Source organism: Camelus dromedarius, chromosome 7, assembly GCF_036321535.1.
Source record: "Camelus dromedarius isolate mCamDro1 chromosome 7, mCamDro1.pat, whole genome shotgun sequence".
NCBI classification, from domain to species: Eukaryota; Metazoa; Chordata; class Mammalia; order Artiodactyla; family Camelidae; genus Camelus; species Camelus dromedarius.
The window spans coordinates 58,329,839-58,353,553 of NC_087442.1; the positions used below are offsets into that span (position 1 = coordinate 58,329,839).

Here is a 23,715-nt window from a genome sequence, read left to right on the forward strand (position 1 = left end):
AGTTGCACCTATTATAAAAAATCCTCTTCTATCCTGTGAATTACCTGTTCACTCTCTTAATAGTGGCTCTCATGTTCTTAATCCTACATTATAGACTTATTTATCAGCTTCCCTTCCCTGCACTGTAACACTTTTCCTGCTCTATTTAAGAAAACTTTGCTTATTTTAAGGTAATGAAGATGTTCTCCTATTATTCTAAAAATGTTATTAACTCCTTAATCCATTTGGAATTGACTTTGAGTCCATGGTGTTAAATAGATATCAAGATTTTTCCCCCATATTTCTATCCAGTTAACTGAGTTTCAGTTATTGAAATGGCCATTCTCTCCCCACTGCCCAGCAGTGACACTTTTGTCATAAGTCAGGTGAGCAGACATGGGTGAGAAGCTCCTGGGTTCTCTATTCTGTTCCACTGCTTTGTCTGCTGTTAAGAGGTTAAGAGGTTACAGTTATTAGCCTAATTTTACAAATAAGGAAACAAGCACAGGAAGTTTAGGTGACCTTAGGTTGTAGTTCACATAACAAGTCAGTCCACCCTGTTAATCATATAACATGTGTATCTTCTAAGAGCAAGTTTACCAGAAGTTACTATGTCTTTCTAAGGAGGTCTCTGAATTGATTTCTCAAAGAATATTCTCCCACTCTGGGAACTGGTATTGGAAATAAATGGAAAAAGACTCAAATAAGAGAAACATGGATTTGAATCATCATTCCAACATTCATTGGCAGTAAGAATATAGGCAATTAAGCTCTCTGGAATGTTTCTTTATTTGTAAAATTGGAAAAGTAAAATACCTCTCTAGCAAGTTTGGATAAAACCTAAAAAAGGACTATGTATATATTACATAGCACAGAGTGCTGAATAATATTATTTTGCTTCCTAATCCCTTGACAAAAATGCTTAGACCTGAAGAAATTTACAGCCTAATGTGATATGAACAATTCTGGTGTATTTAGTGGGGAACTGCTTGGTTTGTGTTGGGAGTTGTCTCTCATTGGGGTCTCACTAAAGGAACTAGACAGATGGACGTCAGTACTAAAGGGCAAAGAAAAAGAAGGAATGAGATGAGAACAAAACAACCAGTGGTTCTGGCTGGATCCCTTCATGGGTGGTCATGGCTGGTCATGGCTCTGTCTTTGTTTTCATTCTACTTTGTAAATACTAGTTATCTAGTGATTATGGTTGAGAAACACACGGAAAGGTAGCAACTTGCTGAAGGCATTATTGTTAGTCAATCTGGGATGCACAGCCTGTTCCTCACCTCAGACACCTGTGAAGCCTGTCACCATGAGAAATCTATTATCACTGAAGAAGTTATTGGAGGCGACCGATACCTCCAACAAAAACAGGTCCTCTTAAAAAAACATGTTTTCTTCCCTTCCTGCCTCTCACTTTCTTACCTCTTCTATTTTTTTTCCATCTCAAATTTTCCACCTCATTTTTGTCTTCTTCTTATGGTTCAGACCTACCTGCCTAGGATACCCCTGTGCCATTTCCCTCCAGCCTAAGGCAGCACTGCCTCCTGCATCAATATCAAGCAGCATTTATTTATGGAAAGAACTGATCCTGGGACCAGTGAGAAGTATCTGGACAGCAACCATTGATCCTACTCGCCATGTCTTTGCAAAATTATCTTGATTCAAGAGATGGCTCACGGTTCTCAAAATATCTGCAAAACAAAATTATTTTAAATTTATCTTCAAACTGCACATGGTGGTACCTACCCTTGTCCAGCAGAAGAGGTGGGGCGTACCAGCTCAGAGTCCCATCCTGTGCCCATTGGCCTCTGCTGTGGCCAGCAGACCTTGGCCTCATCCCTCCAAGGTCCCTTGCTCTGATTCAAGGCTCCTGAAGTATCTTTCTAAGCATAATCCTCATGAGCTGTGCCTTTGTGGAAAGATGGAATTCATCATGCATTTCTTCTTTGTAGTTTTATTAAAATGGTATATGCCTCAGGCTCTGTCTGCTTCTTACTAACTCCATTTTCCCTGGAATTCTCAAGCGGGGCCGTTCTAGGATCGAACGGTATACTGGAATTTTAAGCATGTGAGGGGGATAACTGAGAAAACTTAGATTCTGTTTGTTTCCCTCAGTACTTCAGAGAGCAATTACAGACATGTCTGGCAGCATCTAAAGTGCAGGATTTCTCAAACTTTGTGCCCTGCCAGAGACAACTTATGCCTTGGAGCCAAGAAAAATACAAATAAAAAGAGAGGTGGTGGGAGGCTTTTGAGTTGGAACAAGGCAGGGCTTTCTCAGATCTAGAAGAGTGAAACTGATGTCTTTATTCCCTTGATGAAGTCTAGAACACAGGACTAGAGACCAAAGTCGCTGTCTCGGGTCTACAAGGGGACATTCTTGAAAGCTCCCAGTCTGTGAACTGGGAGCTCAGTCTGCGCCCCCTCCCCCATGTCTCCTCTACCACTGATGTCAATAGGGGACCACTCATTAGTCATTGCCAAAGCCACAGTCAAACATTCAGAATCCCAGGAGGTATGCTGCTGGCATGACAGTTCCTAGAATTCACCTCCTGTTGGCAATGGTTTCTTAGCAGTGCCTGGAGGATTAAGGCTCAGATAGAAGTCTGGGTTAGTTTAACACCTCATTGGCTTGAGGAACTAGTGCCAGAGCTGTGTGCTCAATCCCAGCGCCACTGTGGGAAAGGTTTGCCTTGGCCTCAGTGACATGGGCTGGCACATTGTCTGCTCCGTCGTCAGACAGAGCTCTGTCAGCTCCAGATGTAGCTATAAAATCTAAAAATCTGGAGCTTATTTGTAGTCACAAAAGGCAAATATTGTATGGTAACACTTATTTGATGCACTTAGAGTGGTCCAAACCATAAAGACAGAAAGTATAATGGTGGTTGCCAGGGGCTGGAGGGAGGGGAGATGGGGAATTTTTGTTTAATGGGTATAGAGTTTCCAATTTACAAATTGAAAAGAGTTATGGGGATGGTGGTGGTGACAGCTGCACAATGTGAATGTATTTAATACCACTAAACTGTTCACTTCCAAATGGTTAAGATGGTAAATTCTATCTTATGTGTATTTTAGCACAATAAAAAAAAACCCTGAAGCTGAATTAATTAATTAAGATTGGAAATCATGCCTTTTCTTCTATGCATCCTGAGCACAAAGTTGGAAGTAAAGTGCAAAGTTGCAAGAGGAAGTGAAGAGAAACCGCCATCGAGGTAGTTTCATCTTCTCAGGCAACAAGTTTTACTGGGAGACTCAATTTATTATTTCTAACCATTTTACAAGGAGGACATGCATACCACGTAGAGACTGTGCGTGCAAGCACCACCAGCATGCTAATTTACTTACTCTTATTAAGTGTTTACTTCCTCCATCGCTCTGGTGCAACTCAGAAGAGCAAGCACATAGCCTGGTAACAGTTTGCACATTCTACTCGTCTCAGCCTGGAGCTCCTGGAGAGCTGGAAAGCATGCCCTTTCTTCTGTGCACCCTGAGCACCGATGTATGGTGTACGGTAGTTACAGAGGGAGTGCACACCATCTGAAGGAGGATTCCGTGGGAGGAGGCAGTGCAAGACCAGAAAAAAATTTTTCTTTCTAAAATTAGAAATATCATCAGCATAAGAACTATGTGTTATTTGCAGAATATTTTAAATAATGAAAGAAATTAGAGAGCTTTCAGAAGATAACTCTGATGGGTCAAAATCCTTTTTCCTGCTTTGATATGTGTGAGGATTAATTTTACGTATCAACATGGCTGGGCTTTGGTGCCCCAATATTTGGTCAAACACCAATCTAGATGTTGCTGTGGAACTATTTTTTAAAGATGTGATTAGTATTTAAATTAATAGACTTTGAGTAAAGCAGATTATGGTCCATAATGTTGGTGGGCCTCATCCAATCAACTGAAGACATTAAAAGACCAAGGTCCCTTGAAAAAGAACACATTTGCCTCTAGACTGTCTTCAAACTTGACCTGCAACACCACCTCTTCCCTGGGTGGGCTGGCCTGCCCTGGAAATTTTGGACTTACCAGCAGCCCCCATACTCAGTGAGCCAGTTCCTTGAAATAAATCTTTCTATGTATATGCATCCTATTGGTTCTGTTTTTCTCAAGGACCCTGACTAATACAATATGCAACAGTTACCCTTGGAGAACATAATTGGGATTTGACAGTGAGTTACCCTTTGCTCTTGAAATGTTGAGACTGTGAGAACAAGTTCTAAGGGGAAATGTGGGAGGCATTTGGATATTTTATCCCCCTGATGGGGCACACATGAGAATCCTTCTAATATGATCACACTGGATCTCATTTTCAGCCACTGACCTTCTTTTTAGGTCAAATGTACACCACACTTAGTTTACTGACTGATTAGCTAGAAAAGCAAAAGTGGCATTTAATCAGAGGGGCATATCCAAACAAGAAGCAATGTCCTTTTCCCCCCTGGCAGCCTGGATTCAGTTAATAGCTAAATTTTTATTGAATGCTGACTATATTTAGAGTTCTGAATCAGGTGTTGTTGTAAAAGAAGTAAAAGACATTGGACCCCCACTGATCCTACATTCGAAAGGAGCACATCTAAGTCCACGTGTAGACGGCAGATCAATTGCTATAATATTTCATGAAACCATTGTTGTTGGGGTGTCAGGTGCTACCTGAATGAACTTTTCTTCTAATGCAAACTTTTTTTCACTCAAAACCAAAAATTTATTCTAACTTAAAAAGAAAAACAATATTGGAGGGTTTTATGTGTATATTACCCATTTTTAAGGAAATACAAAAAGGTTGCTAAACCAGTTAAGCATCTTTATTTGTAACTCCAAGGTTGACTTAATTTAATCATTTGGGAAATACCTTAGGGAGTTCTGGATGACCAGATTTAAACTTCTTCTTAACACTTAGATCCTAACTTACATAAAGTTCATGTTTCTTATCATAAATCTTAGTAGAAGTGTATCGTTTACCAGTCATTACTGAGTCTAAGCCTTTCATCTTACAAATGCCAGACTCATTTCCTGGAGGTGGAATGATCTGCTCAGTCATTTAGCTAGTTCCTTTAGCTAGTTAATCGGCTGGTCTCACAGCTAGTTACCTCGTCATGTGGCTACTCAAAACCAGTTCTTCTCACTCCAAGCAGTGTGTAGCAATGGCTTTAACTGACCCAGGTCATTGCTCAGAGTGTCTAGAAACAGGGTGACTAGCCAGTGAGGAGTCCTTCCCACACAGCCCACTCTCAAAGGCTGGTCCATATGTCCATTCTGTGGTTTGTTAAGACCTCAGAGTCTGATAGTGAAAGAAGAGTCATTTTCAGCCCTCCTGGCTCTGGGTCATTCCCGGGTAACATGTAACCAGAAGGGTGGATGAGTTATGAGTTAGACATGTGGGTTTGGTTGAAACTGGGCAGCCCAATTACCATAACAGAAACTTAACTTCTATTCTTTTCTGCACAGGGCACACAGGAGCTGCATTAGAAATATGAGTCAGACCACAGTAGCTACCTGCCAAACTGTTGCGGACTATTTATTGAGCATCTCTTAAAGTTGAGTTGAGACTGAAGAGCTGTTCAAGGAGTTCTCAATCCAAGGTGTCTTTGAATTTTCAATCTACACTTAATCAGACTCCTACCTCTCTTGCTCACAATCTCAAGATCCAGACAGGCCCTTCTCAGTGCTCTGTGCTCTGAAGGCAGACTATAATTTAAGAGGATCCAGGGTAAGTTTCATTAGGATTTATACCCATTCCCATGCATGACGCTGTAGGTACTGTTTTACAATTACCACCAACTATTATTTGTAGAATACTAATTCCTCTTTACATTAATACCAAATCTTGTATGTAATTTTCACAACACAATTTTTTATATTCAGCAGTAACTCCAGACTCCTTAAGAATTTGCCTAGAGGTCCACACTCCAACATTAGAGAGGGAAACTGATACATCCCAGGGGGGAGCCCAAAGGCCTCAGTGGGTATTAGCTGGTGAGGGCGGGTGAGGGTGGTCCACTAAATATTTCATGTCTACCACCAGGCTACAGAGTGAGGGGCCAAAGGCTTGCTTTGCATGGGAGTAGGGTGGATGTTTCCTGAGAAGGCATGTCCTATAAGAGACAAGGGGTTACCATGCAACAGACCAGGTTTAGTCCCCTGTATCTCAAACTCATGACCAGTGTTTATCTCCATTGGGAGTGCGGCTGGTCTTCAAGTGAGTCCAGCACTAACTGTATTGATTAGCTCACTGCTCAGTGCACTGCCCAGCCCCTGGGTCTTTGTCATACAGGAGACAATACTGCCCTTCTGTCCTCACATGATACAGAATGCAGGTCTCCTTGCTCTCAACCAGTGTCCCTTGCACACTGCCTCTCTGCACAGCACTACCGTGCACTGTTACTTCACTGACCCAAAAGAGAAGAGAATAAAATGACTCAACATAAGAGAACGTTTGCTCAGCAATAATGAGCCCAGGCAATACATGAAACACTATACCCACATTCTCATGGCAAAAGGCCATTTAATTCTTCTTCAGCCCTTCTCAGAAACAAACAAACAAACAAACAAAAACTACAAGTTTGGAATCCCTGCTTTCTCTTGTGTCCTTTAGGAAAGAATTAACCTCTCTGAGTCATAATTTCCTTTCTATCTCCATATATAAGGAAGTGATCTAACAACCACTTGGTGGCTTGGTTTCTAGCCTTGTAGAGAGCAACACAGTCATGCTTGCTTCTGCTGAATCTGTTTCTTTTTAATCACATTATTAGTTAGCCTCTTTCAGATCGCAAGGAAGAAGCCCATCAGTATAATCTAGTCAATGGTACCACGGGGAGGGCAGACGCTGAGGAAGTCATCTCTCCACCCAGAGTCTGCTCCCATCTTAGCACGTTGGAGACCTGGATGTCCAGAGAGCCAGGGGGAGAACAGAAACCTTGTCCTTCAAGACACCAAAGCTGAGCTGGTGATTCAGATGTGGTACTGTCTACTCATCTATTTCAGTAGCGTTTGAGTAATACTTTCTGTTCAAGTTCAAGAAAGCATTAAGTGATTAGTGGTTTTTGAAAAATGATTATGAAGAAATGAGGCTGCTTTCACAAGCCATGGGTCTTTACACATTCTTTTTATATGTGTGAAATGAAGGTCACAACTTAGATCTAATTTTCATGACTATCTTGGGAATTCTAGAATATCAGGGCCAACTGTGAGTCCAGTTTGCAAGAGGGCATACTCATACTCCTGGGAGAAAAGGCAAAAGCCACTTCAGATGTGATGGTTGGATTCCTGGGGGTAAGGTGATTCAACTGAGCAAAGGATGCATTCAAGGCAGCCCCCAGGTCTTTCTCACTGGGAATCAAGGGTCAGTTAAGCAACTGGGGCTCCCTACAGGTTCTGAAGTGGCAGAGACAGGGAAGGACAAACCCAGTCAGAAGTCATTAGAAGAAGCTGAGGATCAAAAGCAGAGAACACCATCCACAGTGGTCATTAGTGAGGATACCAGGTCCATAGAGTCTAGGGTAAGAATTCCCCTAGATCAGATTGAGAGCAGAAGGGGAGTGAGGGGAATATTATGGTTGCTGAAGTGACTCCAGGCTGTTGGTTGTTATCAGGAAAGCAGAATGTGGCTCGCCTGAGGCCGCTCAAAGAACCAGAGGCAGGACAGCCCATCGGCACCAGCACTGAAAGCTGTGTTCTCTGTGGCAGCTGTTAATGATGTTCAAAGGCCCTCTGACCTGGATTCTAGAACATTCTTGCCCAGTGAAATTCATCTAACCATGAGGCAAAATCCCCAGCACTCCCTGTCCCCGATAGTCTTTGTAGCAGCTGGACTGCAAGTGGCAGCCACGTGAGGAGGAGGACACAGGCAGCAGGTGTTGTAAACAATGGCAGGAATGTGACTACCTACCCTGCTCCCCCCGCCCCATGCAAAGGACACAACAGCCACTAAAGAGAATCAGCACCGTTGACACCATGGGGAGCTGGGTGGGGCTGAACATCAAGCGTGCTTCCCCAAGCCCTGGGCTGCTGCAGAGCAGGCCCTGAAGAGGAGGCTGAGGAGGAATTCCAGGTCAGCTAGAACCAGCTGAAACCAAGGTGGCTTTGAGAATAGTTTGGTCATTGACCTTTAGCTCATGCCACCTTCACTGTAATATTAAAAATCACTCCCCCTTAAAATGACTATAACTCAATAAAAAAAAATGTTTAAAAAAATAAGTAAGTAAAAAATAAAAATCACTCCCCCTGATGCCAAACCAGTTCCGAGGCGGACCATAAAAGGCCATAGAGTGGGCGTGGCCCATTTCCTGGGGAATCTCCACCCTTACCCAAAATAGCAAGAATGTTCCTCCCACTCCTTAGCCTGTGAAATTACTTAACCCATAAAACCCCCCATGCCCTGGGGCTGCTCTCTCTTTCTGAGCTAGTCTGCATTCTGCCTCTGGAGCGTGTATCTCTCTAGATAAACTCTCCCTTTACTATGGCTTGCACTTGAACGCTCACTTGGAGGTCTGTCCTAAGGACTCCTGCAGGTCCCAGGAGGTGACATTTACCTTTCCTGCAACACATCTACTTGCCACATCATCTTTTTTTTCTTTTAATTTTAGACATCACGTCTGAAATTCTTCTGTTAGCATTGCAGTCATGCCTTTCAGCTAAGACAATACCTCCTGGTTCCTGTTTTTCAAATGTAAACAGCTCTGGGCAGGGTGACACAAAAAGTTGTCCTCAGTTCCCTGCCATTAACTGCACAGAGCCTGAACCTGCTTGGGGCTGAAGCAGAAACAAGTGACTCCCCTCTGCCAGATACACAAAGTGCCAAGAGACCACCACTCCTACCCTAACTAGAACAAGCCTGAAAAAGGACAGCATCATCTTTACAAACAAAGTGTTAGAGCAGGCAGGTAGCTAGATGTGAGCAGAGAAAGGGGAACACAGACCAAATGCAGGAACTGGGCAGAAAGGAGGGGCACAGGCCAAATGCAGGGAACCATACATCATGTAAACACCAGGGGTACCTGGGCAGAGAAGGAAAAGCAGGAACCTCTGGGCTGATAAGTGGTCACACCTTTGGGGATGGTAAGTGGCCCAGAGGCCAACAAAGAAAGGTGAGATAAGGCAGGAATTGTCTGAATGTAATCTTTTGCTCATTATGCTCTCATTTCAGTAAAATTAGCCTTGCAAGTTAGAAGTACCCATCATGCACCAACGCCATGACACTTCCCATCCGGAATAAATAAGGACAAAAATCCCTCTCCCCTTTGGGAAGGTGGAGTTGGGATGAAAATCTGGGAGTACAACCCCAGGCCCTTCCCTCCCCAGTGAATATTCTACTCATCCATTTTCACACCCTATGTAACCAACTTGCCAAAGAAGCTCAGGGCAGCTGCTCTCCTGAGCCTGCCTGCTCTCCCCTTGAGCGTGTACTATCCATTACTTAATAAATCCTCACTTTACTTTTTTAACCTCTGTGTCTTGTCTCTGAATTCTTTCTAGGATGGGACAAGAACCTGGAAGACCAGTTATATCCACCGGCAACAAAATCATTTGAAGCAAGTGGTGAACAGGATCCCAGTGAAGCCCAAGGAAGCACAGCACCAGCTCAGCCACAGGTGAGACCGACCTGGCCCCACACTACTCCCCCTCCTCCAAGCTGTCAGCCAGCCTTAAGAGCTTAGCCTCACTTAACTTCTCCAGGAGGCCTCCTCCTCCATGAGTGTAAGAATAACAGGATTGGATCAGATAATAGCCCTGAACCTGCCCAACTTGCCTCACAAGGTAATTATGAAGGTGGAATGTGATAAAGGCTGTAATCTGCCCTGAGTTGTGCAAACACTGACATGGGCTACTTCCTTCCTCTGCCTCTCAAATTACATTAAAGAGTTTCCAGCAAGGAACTCTTGAGGGAAAACTCAACCTGGATGGACACACTCTCGGAACCAGTACACTGTATGCTGTCATTTAGGTCTCACCCCAATGCCAGCCCTTCAACGTGCATCTGGAATCTGACCACCTCTCACCAAGTCCAATGCCACATTCCTGGTACAAGTCACTATCAGAGCACTTCTTGGCAGATCTGTGCAGCTGCTTCTCAACTGGTCTCCTTGCGTGATGGTTAATTTTCTGTGTCCACTTGACTGGGCCATGGGGTGGCCAGATATTTGGTTAGAAGTTTTTCTGGGTGTGTCTGTGGGGGCCTTTCCTGGTGAGATGAGCATCTGAGTCAGTGGACAGAATCCAGCAGATTTCCCTCCTCAATGTGAGTGGGCCTCGTGAATGTCCATTGGATATAACAAGAAAGGCTGAACAAGGAAGAATTTGCTCCCTCAGCCTGACTGTCTTCAGACTGGGACTTTGGTCTCTTCCCGACTTTGGACTCGGTCTTGGGATCTCCAGCTTGTGACTGCAGATCATGCGGCTTCGCATGTGAGTCAATTCCAGACAAACAAACAAATAAATATTCATTCACTCGTTCTGTTGGTTCCATTTCTCTGAAGAACCCAGACTCACACGCCTTGCTTCCATTCCTTCTCTTCAATAGTCAATTCTTCAGGCTGCAGCCAGAATGAGCCTTTTAAAATGTTAATCAGGCTATGACCTTCTGCTCAAAACCAGCCATTGGGACTTACAGGATCTTTATGGTTTTCTCTAAAATGATATTTCTCTATTTTTCTCCTCACTAATGCTTCTCCAGCTGCCTTGACCTGCTCACTGTTTCTTACACATACCAAGCATATTCCTGCCACACAGCCTTTGCACCTTCTGTTCTCTGTTCCTGGAGTGTTTTGCCCTCGGATCTCCACACTGCTTTCCCCCAGCTGATTCAGCTCCAATGTTGCCTCTTCTGAGAGGTCTTTCCTGCTGGCCTAATCCTTATCATTCTTCTTCTTACTCTGCCTTATTTTACTTTCATAGTGCCTGTCACTACCTAATATTATGGTATGTACTGATTTACTCCTTTGCTTAATTACTGATTTATCTGTCTTCTCCATGAGAATGTTTACCTCATAAAAGCCAGGATTTAGTAGTTCTAGAACTACTTTATCCCCAGTGCTTGGTTCTGTAGTAGTTTGCAGTGAACTGAATATTACTGTACCCTCCCTCCCCCAATTCATTTGGAGAAGCCCTAATGCCCAATGTAATGGTATTAGGAATTGAGGCCTTTGAGAGACATAAGGGAGCAAAACTTGCCACCCCAAAATGTCTCTTTGACATGAGGATTATTTCAAACTGAAGCGAATCAAGGCCCAATGACTCAGGAAGAAACTTTGACCTTTCCCCTAATTGCCTAAAACAATGTAAATAGAAGTCTGTTCCAGGAAGGGAGCGATCACCACAGATAACTATGGTATGAAGTAGGTACAGACAGGGAGGAATCCAGCAAAGTCTGTTTGTTCAAATTCTTCCCTCTGTCCCATTGTCTCTGCAGGGCCCAGCAAACATTTATTTACCAAACATTTGCTTTTCCACTCCCATGTGAATTGCTTTCCTCACATTTGACGTCCTCACCACTACCCTCAATATCTTTTTTGTCTCTAGCTGAAAATGGTACTTAAGGTGAGAGCTTTGACCATATTGGCTAGTTACTCAGTTTTCCTGGGTCTCTCCTATTGTATACATGTTATAAAGTTTGATTTTCTCTTGTTAATCTGTTTCATCTCATTTAATCCTTAGACCAGCCAGAAGAACCTAGAAGGGTAGAAGAAAATGTCTTCCTCTCTGACAGAGGAAATTAGGTCATTAATTAGGTCATGAGAGCAAAGCTCTCTTGAATGAAATTAGTGCCCTTTTAAAGGGACCCCAGAGAGCACTCTCACCCTCTTTCCACCATTTGAGGATACAACAACAAGATGGCAGTCTGTGAACCAGAAACTGGCTCTCACTGGAACCTAGCCACATGGGCACCGTGATCTGAGACCACCAGCCTCCAAAGCTATGAGAACTAAATATTTGCTGCTTAAGCCACACAGTCAATGGTAATTTGTTATAGAATCCCAAACTAAGTCATAGACACTCAATGAAAATCTGTTGATTGAGTGAATTCATAATAGAAAAAAAAAACCTTTAGTAGACACTAAGCATAATACGGCTTTTGAGTTTTTCTCAGGGAGGATTATACAGGGCTTTAGAACGTAATTCTTTAGCCTACACAGAAATCCCAAGAGACAGGTAGATCAGGTTGGCAATAACCTGAAAGGAATCTTCTGATGAAAGACATAATGTGGCCTATGTATGTTAATACTAATGCCTTCCATCGTGAAACAAGCACAGCTGACTTTAGATAATATAATCCCTGTCTAGCAGGAAAATTCTGGAAAGTGGGATGTAAAGGTTTTGCTTTATCTTCCAAATGACATGGAAAATATAACCCAAGAATAGGCCCAAGAAAGGGTTAGTCCAAGTAGGCAGTCGCTGATCTCGAATTTTAGGAACTGACTGAGTTTCTAATATCAAACCCTCTCTAGCAGGAGGGATAAGGGAACCATGGCTTTCAGATCAAGCCACTTCCTGAACAGAGAGTCAGGGTAATTGTAGGAAGGGTACATGTGTAGAGTAGGAATCAGTGTATGCACGTGGCAAAGTGAGAAATAAGAGCAATTAACCTGGTGGTCATGGTTGCAGAAAGGTCAGTGATCCACTGCAAGTCAGGACCTCAAGGACAGTGGGAAAAATACCTAAGCATGAGCAGAAAAAGTGCTGGAAGAGAAAATCACAAAAGATGCACTGCGGTTAAAGCAATAGCAGATGCCCTTCCTTAAAGGCTAGTTCACATTTCTCAAGATGGCATGTATAGGCATGAAGAGAAAAGTACTAGAAGAAATCATGAATGATTTTTTTTTTTTTTTTACTATTTTTTAGGGTGAAGAATGTATCTTAGCAAGATACAAACCCCAGAATCAACAAATGAAAAGAATGACAAGTTAATGAGGTAAAAAAATACTACAGAAAAAAAATCATTAAAAATTACAACACAAGTAATAAACTGGGAAAAAGTATTTATCCAACACATGACCAAGTATGAAATTCCTTGTTATATAAAGAACACTAATTAATCAAGACAAAGAGAACAAGCCAATGAGAAAACAGACTAAGGACAAAAAAGTAATTAGACTAAAAGTAATTAAACTTGTAAACTTAATCATTTTGAATAGGTGAACTCAACTCACTGGTATAAAAAGCCAAATAGAATTTTTATTTTTCCAAATACTGTGTTCCAAGTACTATGAACTGTACTAGCTCTCTCTCTCTCTCTCTCTTTTTTTTTTTTAAGTATAGTTGATTCACAATATTGTGTTAGGTTCAGGTCTACAGCAAAGTGATTCAATTATATATATATATATATATATATATATATATGTATATATATATATATATATATATACACATTTTTTTCATATTATTTTCCTGAATCGTACTGTCTTGAATCACCTCCCTTTTCCCTAGTGCCTCATCCATATTTGTTAATAGTCAGATGCTATAGTGGTGATTTCTAGCAAATATTTAAGGAAGAAACAATGCCAATATTAAACCAACTCTTTTAGAAAACAGAAGGGGTTTTGTTCCTAAATTAAGAATGAGTTTTTGAACAAAGGTTTGTGGCTATCCTCATAGAAGTCTAATACATCCAAATGGTTTGTTCATTAAGACCAAAGTTCATTCCAGAAGAAAAGCATGTTTTAGGAAGAGGGAGTCTTAGGCTGTTTACTCTGCTGATACCATCACCACCCTAGAAGCACACACTGTTTGTACAAGAAAGAGAAAACCCCGCACACACTCGTTGTTCATGGTCTTGGTTTTAAACTGCTTTCTTCCTCATGCTTGTCACCTGGGTCCATCTAGCTTTCATGCCCTTGGGCCATGGACAATGCTTTTTTTTTTTTTTTCCTTTATCTCACTTGACATGACTATTAGCTCTATTCAGTTTTCTGGGTAATATCATTAGTTCTCCTTATGGTGGCAACTGTCTCTGGCTGTGCCCAGTAAACATGCCTTCGAGGTTTGCCAAGAAGCCTTGCTCCCTTGGCACTGGCCGGGGTAGGAGGCACAGCCACTAAGCTCACCTGTGAACCAGAGCAGCTCTGGACAGCAACCAACATACTTTTCATTGGAAGAAATGTTTCCTCAGGAATCGCAACTAGGGAAATAATTTATATTACAAAATACTGCTTTGGCAAACAATAACAATAACAAAAATCTTCCTTGGGCTGGAATACAGCCAGAGATGGCACGCAATCCTGGGCAGTGTGCATCTTTAGAAAGGAAAGTTTATTTAAAAGCTAGCTTATTGGTCATGGAGAGGTCGCACCAGCAAACACTTCTGCACACTCATGCCTGGCAGTATTATCCAGGAAATTGCTCTGCCTCCGGACTTGTTGCCTGAGTGGCCACAACTGGATGATATTGCCCTGACTCTCTTGACCACAGTTAACTGGGCCAGGAGTGACTATCCCACCAGAGTTGGCCACGTTCCAAGGTTGGCCTGACACAAAAAGATAAGCTATCAGTTTCCTGGGGTTGCCGTCACAAATTAGCCCACACTGGTCAGCTTGAAACAACAGAAATGTTATCTCTTTCAGTTCTGAGGCTGGAGGTCTGAAATCAAGCTCCCAAGGCTCTCGGGAAGGTCCCTTCCTTGCCTCTTGCAGTTTCTGGTGGTTGCCAACAACCCTTGTTGTTCTTGGGCTTCTAGATGCATCACTCTGTCTCTGTTGTCACACGGTGTTCTCCCTGTGTGTCTTTTTTTTCTGTATCCACATTTGATGTCCTCTTTTAAGGACACCAGTCACATTGGACATAGGGCCCACTCAAGTTCAGGATGATCTCAACTTGATCACATCTGCAAAGATCCTATTTCCAAATAAGGCCTCATTCACAAGTCCCAGGGGTTAGGACTTGAAAATCTCCTTTGCGGGGACACACTTCAACCGCTAAACATGGGTCAATCAAAGAGTTTTCTGTTGGGAACATGAATGAAGAGACACACAGGACGGACCACTAGCAGTAGAGTTCAGAGTGGAATGATGTAACGAGCTGGGGTCAGGGCTGTGGCAGCTGAAAGCCGTGTGCAAGCAGGACTTATCTGGGAGCAGGAGAGCCTTGGGGAGGAAGCCAAGGAAGCTGGAGGGAGAGAGGGGGGACGGGAGCAGCCACAGAGGAGCTTCCAGGACCGTTGGGAAGTTCGAAAGCTGCCCTGCACTTCCTCAACTCCCAACTCCAGACCACCTCCAGCTGCATGTTAACCCCTTCTGCTTAAGATAACAGCTTTAACAATGTGTTCCTCACAACTACGTGAGCTAGGATAAAAGCATCCCAGGAGATGGTCCTCTTAGAAGTGAGGGAACAGAGGCCCGAGAGATGTGGTGACTCTAGCCCAGGGTTCTGCGGGAAGGGCCTCCTTCTGCACCTCTCTGAAAGAGTCATATTTACCCACAGGATGCCAGGAACAGGTCATTTGTCTTTTAAGGTGACCCAGGCCTGCTCAGGAGGCACAACAGTGGCACAATAGCTGCCTTTCTATTTCTCTCCTGCAGTCCTGGATTCTGTATCAGTTTATCTTTTCCATCAATCTCACAGATGCATAGAAGAGAAGCCTGCACAGGGCCTGGAATAGGCCCAAACAACCTGGTCAAGAACTGTCCTTTTCACTTGCAACCTGGGACTCCCTGTTCCAGCCTCTCCCCCAGCTGGCACAGAACAGACTGCTTCAAACTGTCCTACCACCAGTGGAAGTACAATTACCAAGGTCCCCAAAAGGAGGAGGCGGGGAGGGGAGGGAGGAGGGGTAAGAGAGAAGGAGTCTATTCTGGGATTATATTACTCTCTACCCCAGCTTGTTCCCTGCTTTCCGCCACCCTCAATGACAAGTTTTCTACAAGCATGAAATAACTTGTCATTTGGGGATAATATAATAGGTGCTCATGGAAAACTTCCTCATAGAGCTCTCAGGGGTGAAAGTATGAACAACTAGTAAATTCATTTTATTTTAAATTTAGATGCCAAGAAAGGGGAGAAATCCAGATTGGAAATCAGAGAAGAGGCTTCTGGCTCCATGGTTCTGCTGAGCCCTGGTGCTCTGAGCAGGGTTTTGATCTGACAAGTGAGAATGTGGACATAGGTGATCTTGGAGGTCCCTGTACATTCACTGATCTATGACTCCCTGGGACTACCTGGCTCTACCTGACTCTGGCTCTTAAATGCTGCTCTCATTCTAGCAAAGGAGATTAAACTCACTGGATCTGAGAGTTGACCATCTTCAGGAATGTGTAGGAAATTACTACAAATTTTCTTATTTAATCCTCAGCACCACATTGAGAAATAGATTTAACAAATGAGGAACTAGGGAATCAGAAACATGAAGATTTCCAGGACTTGAAATTTGGTTGACAGGAAATACTGGGAAAATCAATATCACTCTGAACTTTTGAGTCATCAGCCTTTTTCCTTTGAAGGAAACAGGAAGTTAAAAAGAAAAAAAGCTAATGCAGCCTTGAGATACAAACCATTAAATATTAGCTACTAAATGTTTACCAAGGGTTTATATTCATGCAGGGAAAAGTTTGTGCTAAGACATTATATCAAAAAAGCAGACACAAAATTACAAATACAGTATCATCTTCATTTTATAGTCCTCTCTAAGGAAACAAACCTCAGCACGCAAAAACAGGATGACCTTTCCAAATCTGGAGATAAAGACGCCAACATGTTAAATGGCGGTGGGGCTATGAGTAGTCTTTCTAACTTTTCTATGTTTCCCTGATTTTCTGTAATAAATAATTATAATCGTTATAATAAGAGAAAAGCATTATAATTATCTTAAGGAAAGCAATCGCCCAGAGTTAGAGGTTAGGACAACGATGTCTTGGGTGGTAGCGAGGCCACGGCAGGTTGGTACACTGACTCACTCTCCACTGCTGGAGACTAAGTTGCTGAGGGCCCATGGGTCATCTCCAGTCCTCCTCACTACAGTCCCACAGGGATGGTGGGCACACCTAGTACCTAATGGAGAACAAGGGTCCTCTCTCCCATTCCAGGCATCCAACCATAATAAATACTGACTCTGTCCCAAGCACTGTGATCACAATGACCAACCAAGTCCAGGTCATTGCCCTCAAATAGCCACCGTCTACAGGAGGGGACAGTTAATTTCAGAACAGAGTGATGAGGGCAGGAAGCAACGTGCACAGGATGTCATGCACATGTGTACACACGGCAGTGGCAAGCAAACCAGCCCACGGTGGGAGGGAGGGCAGGGTGCCCAGAACAGGTGTGGTCTGGCCTGGCTGTCTGTCCATCATGACCCTGACCCTGAGTCCCTGGACCAACCTGCAGGCCCACGCTCAGCCTGAGCACGCTCTGCTGCTCCCCCATTTTGTCCTCCTCTCTCGGCACCTCCATGGCAGAGCTGCTCGAGATGAGTAGAGGAGGGGCCGGCGCGGGTGAGAGGTGGAGGAAACGGAAGCCAGCCTCAGGGCTAAGCAGCCGCGTGTGCACTGACGTGGCAGCAAAGGAGACTATTTGGGGAACTGAAAGTGGCCTGTGTGGTTAGGACTTGGGAGGGTTCCATCCTGAACGCTTGAGGAAGCTGCTGTGGGGTTTAAACCAGAGTGACATTTAGGTCATATCTAATTTTTAGGAAGCTCACTGCAGGATGACGTGTGGAGGCCAGGAGCTGAGGCAGGCACACGGGCTGCAGATTTCACCTTGACCATGGAGCCAAGTTTTCCTCTTCTTGTCACCATCACACCATAGGTGTCCCAGGGCCCTACCTCCAGCTCAGGGTAACTGTTCAGGGGTTTTTGTGGTATGTGTGAATGTGTGGAGTGTGTTTGTGTGTGGGTGAGTATGTGTGTTGGGGGCAGGGTGCATGGGGAGGTGGTGTGTGTGTGTGTGTGTGTGTGTGTGTGCGTGCGCGCACGGGGCAGGGTGTCCAGGGTATAGCTGTGCATCAGCCCACATAGGCTACTTACTCTAGGAAAAGTCGCCCACGGGTAGCTGTCATTGGTCGTGGGGTCTGCCTCTGCGTGGCTTCTCCTTCCCGGGTTGAGTTTCCTCTACTCCATGCTCTCCAGTTCTCATGGTAATTTACCTAGTCTGTGCCAGAAAAACACTCTGTCAGTGTGTCTCTGAGTCTTGCAGAAGCATTCTATCTGAAGCGGGGAGGCTGAGTGGGAGAAGCCCTTTGTGATGGCAGAGACTGAATGGTGTTCCCTGCCCCCCACCCCTCCCCGAAGATCCATCCAAGTCCTAACCGCTAGTCCATGTGTGTGTGATCTTATTTGGAAATAGGCTCTTTGCAGATGTAAGTTAAGGATCTTGAGATGAGACTGTTTGGATTTTGGGTAGGCCCGTTCCAATGAGTCCTGCCTTTAAAGAGGAAAGAGGAGGAAATTTGAGATACAGAGACACACAGAGGACAAGGCCATGTGAAGATGGAGACAGAGGTTGGAATGATGCATCTACAAGCCAAGGAATGCCAAAGATTGCCGGAGCCCCCCGAAGCCAGGAGAAAGTCACGGGATGCTTATTCCTCAGAGTCTCCCAAAGGAACCAAACCTGCCAACACATTGATTTTGGACTTTTGGCCTCTAACACTGTGAAATAAAGAGTTCTCTTATTCTCTTATTGGAGAACATTGGTTCTCTTCAAAGAAGCCACTGAGTTTGTGGTCATTTGTTGCAGCAGAAAGGAATACAATGACACATTATAAGCAATCTCATGAGAGCAGAGGAGGGGCTGATTACTACTTAAAGAGATTATCTCCACGCAGGCGAGAGTCAACAAGGGCTAAGGCAAAGTTGGGGCAGCGAGGATGGAGAGCAGGAAAGAGATGTGAGAGGCATGTATGATCTATATTGAAGGGCAGGTTATTCCCTCTTAGACTCCAATATCCTGAAGAGGAGGCACATCTCCGTGCCAATCACACACAGAGCACAACACCGCTGCTCTCTCCCCAGTCACTTACAAACTCTTACTAACTACATAGATGGTGTTATAAAAGGTGGCAGCTAAGAATCAAGACTATAAAGTGTAACACGGTGTTAAGACTAACTCTTTTTTTGTCTTGAAACTTCAGCAGAGGCTGCAAGTTTCAAGGACCAAACAGTAAGTGCCAAGTACTCCCTCGTTTTAAAGCAAGGCAGAGGGTGATGGCCCACGCAGAGCATGTGAAGAGACTGTGAAATGGTTTTGCCAGCATCAGCCCATCACCCACCTCCAGACTCTGAGAGAGAAGGTGAAGAATCACTAGGGGGTTGAAGAGGCTCCTGTGAGGGATTCTTGGCAGAGAGATTTCCATGTGCTCCTTGGACAGGGTTGTGGAGGTGTGAGTGGGGCGGGTGTTTCCAACTCACTTGAGTTGATGAGAGGAGCTTAGAGAAAACCACATTTGGAGAGCTCGAACTTGCTGCCTTGACTTTGAGAGTCATTGGAATGGTTACCTGCCTCCTGCCTGGGAAACCAAAGCCAGGAGGTGGAGCGGGGAGCTGGCCCTGCCTGGCAGCAGCTGCAGGGGGGAGCTGGTTGCTTAGGAATGGTCTGGACTATTACAGTTTGGCAGAGCACGAATGACTCAGGGTGTCCTGTGGGATGGGACCAGGGGGAGGCAGCACATAGGGTCATTTTGAGAGGAACCCGCATCCAAATAGGCAACCTAGTGGGAGGCTGGGATTGGAGAGTGATTCTACCAATTGAATGGCCCTGTCTCTGGGAACCTGGAGGCAGCAGAAACTCACAGGCAGACACCTGGTAAAAGGACCACTTAACTCCAAAAACCATCAGGTGAGAGACTTGTCCAGCAACAGAGGTTCTCTAAACATCCCACTTGAGTGCCAGTGAGACTCAGGGTTGGCTCTGGCTTTCATCCTGCCCAGGGACGCCGCTGAAGATTACAGCTGCACGTTTCAAGTTAAGTATTTTGTGCCTATTCCTTCTAGTCGCCAATCATCTGGTGCCCAACCCCGGAGGGGCCCCAAATGGTATCCAAATGATGGGAAGGAAATAGAATACACACTAAAGAAGAATCATAAAACTAAATCATCCTCCCCACTGCACATTTCTCAGCCTGAAGTAAGCCTGACTCAGGCAAGGGGACAGGTATTAAATTGGAAAGGACTTCTGAGTTTCACTATTACCTGGGGCTGACTTTTTTTTCATTTTTGCAGTTTTTAGTTGTGCTTGTATTCACCTTAGTTCATTAAAAATGTACTTGTTTTAAAGATCCTATAAAGTAGCCACTCACTGAGGTGGGATATAGGTCACCCTTCCCTGCATGGTTTTATTTTTTAAGCAGTATTTTTTTATAGGAATCTTATTGATGACACAGAAGTTATAAAAATATCAGATATAATGATGTATACAATACAAATAAGACAGAATAATTAAAATTTTGCATACTATAAAAATATACTTATTACACATGTTCACCACGTGGACAGATGCATGGAGTGGGAAGCGTGTATGACAGGAAGCTGGGGATTCCTTTGTGGTCACTCAAGTGTCCATATGCAGTGATACTGATTTCCCCTCCACTACAGTGAATAACCGTCACTTACAGAGGCAAGTATTCTATACACATGCAAATACACAGGATGAGTTTTGACCTACTACGTATACGTAATGTCTAAGGAGACATTACTGTGAATTTTCTTGATGCTCCCATGAAGGTAGTTGGGAGTAAACCCCATGCAAGGAGCAGGCAGCATCAAGTCATTTATTCTGTGTTGAACTTAGAAGTCTAACTCTTAGATTTGTAAAGAGCGTTTGTCTCCTTTTGCTACATTTACTTCACAATTGACATGCACATAGAATGGGGGGGATCCTGATGGTTGTTTCAGCTAACAGTGATAACTGAAGTCCTCTTAAAAGTGTGATAAAAATTTTATAATGTATTTTAGCCACTCACTTAACATATAACATGAATCGTGTACATCTTTAAACCAGAAAGAAGGAAGTGAATCTGAATTACAATGTTTTTAACTTTATAACCTATGGTTTCTACCACCAAGGAAATTGACACAACTGCTTGTTTGTTAACCAAATCAGGTACTAGTCTGTGTTCTAAGAGAAAATCCAGAAACAGAAGAAATGCTACTCCTTTTCTCTCTGGGGCTTTTTAAGAAAATAGAGCAAAATTATAAATTTGTTAAGGTTTCTATTAAGCAGTGGGTTTTTTTTCGTGTGTAATTGTCCAGAGAACGAGTGAAATAAGAACTTGCTAATACCGCAGGAAAGTTAACTTTCAGTGTACTTCCCGTAAGGAGTCAGGAACATTGAACAGCCATTCAGAGACAGGATTCTTGTATACATCCTTGTGTATCCTGCTTTGTGCCAATTGCTGTGGTCAGTGAGTGGCAGGGGGCCCGGGTGCAGGAGGTTATGCTTGACAATTTATGTTTAAAGATCATCTATGGAGATTTCTCTAGTTGAATAGGAACTCTTCTATAAAAAGGCAGCAGTTTCTGTGAACCTAAAGACAATATTTCTCCGAATGCCTTTAAGTTACTTCCTGAATTGCAAGTTCCTACTGAGTACTAAAGTAACTCTAACATGTTTCCTTGGTGACTCATTTTTAAACTTACTAAAATTTGAGAACCAGAGAGTCTAGGTTAAATAATGTAGTTTTTCCAAAGCTGAATGGGCTCATTTAGAGCTCAGGTTTTCTGCATGAAAAGCAAAAACAGCTTCTTGAAACTCCTAGGTGGGAACACTACTGCTTTGATGACCTGTGATTAAATGAATTGGTCAGTCACAGTCGGCAACATACCTGTTCTCCTTGGTAAGGGTTTAAGACACTCCAGAATAGACGCAGTTTGCTGGTCTTGCACGGGCATTTTCATTCTGAATGTCTCCTGAGAGACATACACCACATACAGGAAGGAGTTCATCGTCATCCTTCTGAACTCCATACACTTTAGAAATTGCCATGGAAACGCTCTCCCCTCCCTGTCCCTTCCCCAACAGGAAGAAGGCTTGATTAGCATTCAGCTGTCCATCCTGCGAATTATTCTGATTAATTACCCTTGTTAACATGATCTGGTCCGAGGAGCGTGGTTTCATCCAGCACAGGAAGCTGCTTCTTGCCCTGGTATCTTTCTGTTATTGCTGGGGTTTTGGTAGAGCGCTGCTCTGAGATCCTTCTGTCTGTTGGAGGGTGCAGGTGCTGCTTGAGAGTCTTCCCCCACCCAGGGGAGTGAACTGCTGCGGGGAGGGAGGCGGGGAGGTGCTGCTGTGACTCAGGTAACAGTGATTTCTGCTATGTACCCCCAGCCCTGCAGCCGGGTCAGTTGAACTGGACTTCTTGTTATGTGACAGTGACCATAAAGGTGACAGCACTTGCCTGAGATTTCTTCCAGAGCAGGCCTAGAATGGATCTATAGGGCAGGTTTGAGGATAGGTGAGAAGGAAAAATGTCGCATTCTGCTTGGATCTGCCAAGCCCCCCTCATTGAATAAACCAGCTATTATAGGATTAGGAGGATTTGGTAGTCTCTTTTAGTCCCTTTATTGCAATGATCATCCCTTTTTGAAGTCATGATCTAGTAGACTATTTTATTGATCGTTCTTTCAGGGGACTTCTCTTGTTCTTTTAACTGGGAGTGGTTCCTCTGCATCTTCATTTTACTCACATTTCTCTGGCTCTATGACTTTAGGAGTATCAGTTATCTACTGTGGTCTTGAAGGGCTGTTTCATTTTTTGTTTGTTTTTATTTAAAATAGGAGGGTTCCTATGTAGACTGTGTGCATCTAATAGTTTTGTTGTAGGGCTGTTCTCAGTACGGATGGTTGCCACGTCTTTCTTCCATGTATGTCGGCTGTTATCCCTTTGATTGGGGGTGTGGTTGGTGTTGCAGTGATCAGAGCCTGCCCTGATCATTGTTGTTGACCAGGGCCTCCTTCTTTGTTCTGTGGTTGTCACAGCCCTGACAGGGGCCAGGTCTGCTCACTGGTTGTTGCTAGACCTGTTTCTGAGCTGTAGTGTGTGGTAGGCAAGGTTGGAGCACTTCAGCTGGGAGGAAGAGTTGGCAGGAGATGGACACTGGGAAGTGCCCTCTGTGGTGCTGTCTGTCACATGTTATCTGGGCTTACAAGGTACTTTGTTGATGCTGCCTTTGTCCCCGCCTTAGCTGCGGGAATGTCAGCCACCTGCTCTGGTGTCCCCCAGTTTCTGAGTCCCAGGAACCACCAGTGCAGATCTGCCAACGTTAGGCGCTATAACGAGCGTGCACACACCTGAGTCTCTGGTATACCCCCCAGCCCCGTCTCCGCATACAGTACTGCACACCGGCCTGTTGTAAGTGCCGGTGCTCGCCCCCAGCGTGAGTCAGAACTCTGCTCACTGCCCATCTGTCCCAGAGGCGCAGGTCCACAAAGGGTCCAGAGAGAACAAGTCTGCCATCTCTGCCTGGGGCTGTAAGCAAATCTCAGACCCGCCCAAGAAGTTGCAGGGCTGCAGGGTATGGATTCAGCCCTCTGCTATGACGGAGCCCCACCTCTTCTCGTGAGAACACACCAACAATGGCGCCAATCGGACAAAGCGGCTATGGCGTGGCTGCGCTGCGCCCCTCCCCCCCCCAACAGTGGACAGTGGTGGTTTTTTAAAAAAATTTTATGAGGGTCCCAGGCTGTTCTGTTCCGCACATACCCCCAGCCAGAGCTCACACCGCCCTCCAGTGCCCTGAGGCTGCCTCTGGGCAGGGGGCCCCAGCCCTCTGCCTGGGCTCCTCACCGATCTCCAGCGGCCAGTCCCGGCTTGTCCCTGCCG

The 23,715-nt window shown here is 44.3% G+C and overlaps 1 long non-coding RNA gene across 2 annotated transcripts in view; it reads right to left on the bottom strand.

The window, feature by feature from the left end:
* The window catches only part of LOC135321694 (uncharacterized), a 205,728-nt gene extending 183,512 nt beyond the window's left edge, over positions 1-22,216 (bottom strand). The window contains exons 1-2 of one of the 2 annotated variants that reach the window (XR_010381681.1): positions 21,973-22,216; positions 17,925-18,048 (exon numbers count right to left, since the gene is read on the bottom strand). This is a non-coding gene — a long non-coding RNA (uncharacterized LOC135321694). Of the gene's footprint in view, positions 1-17,924; positions 18,049-21,718; positions 21,951-21,972 lie in introns of those variants that run through there. The other variant, XR_010381680.1, reaches the window with a different exon arrangement.
* Positions 22,217-23,715: the final 1,499 nt, after the last annotated feature.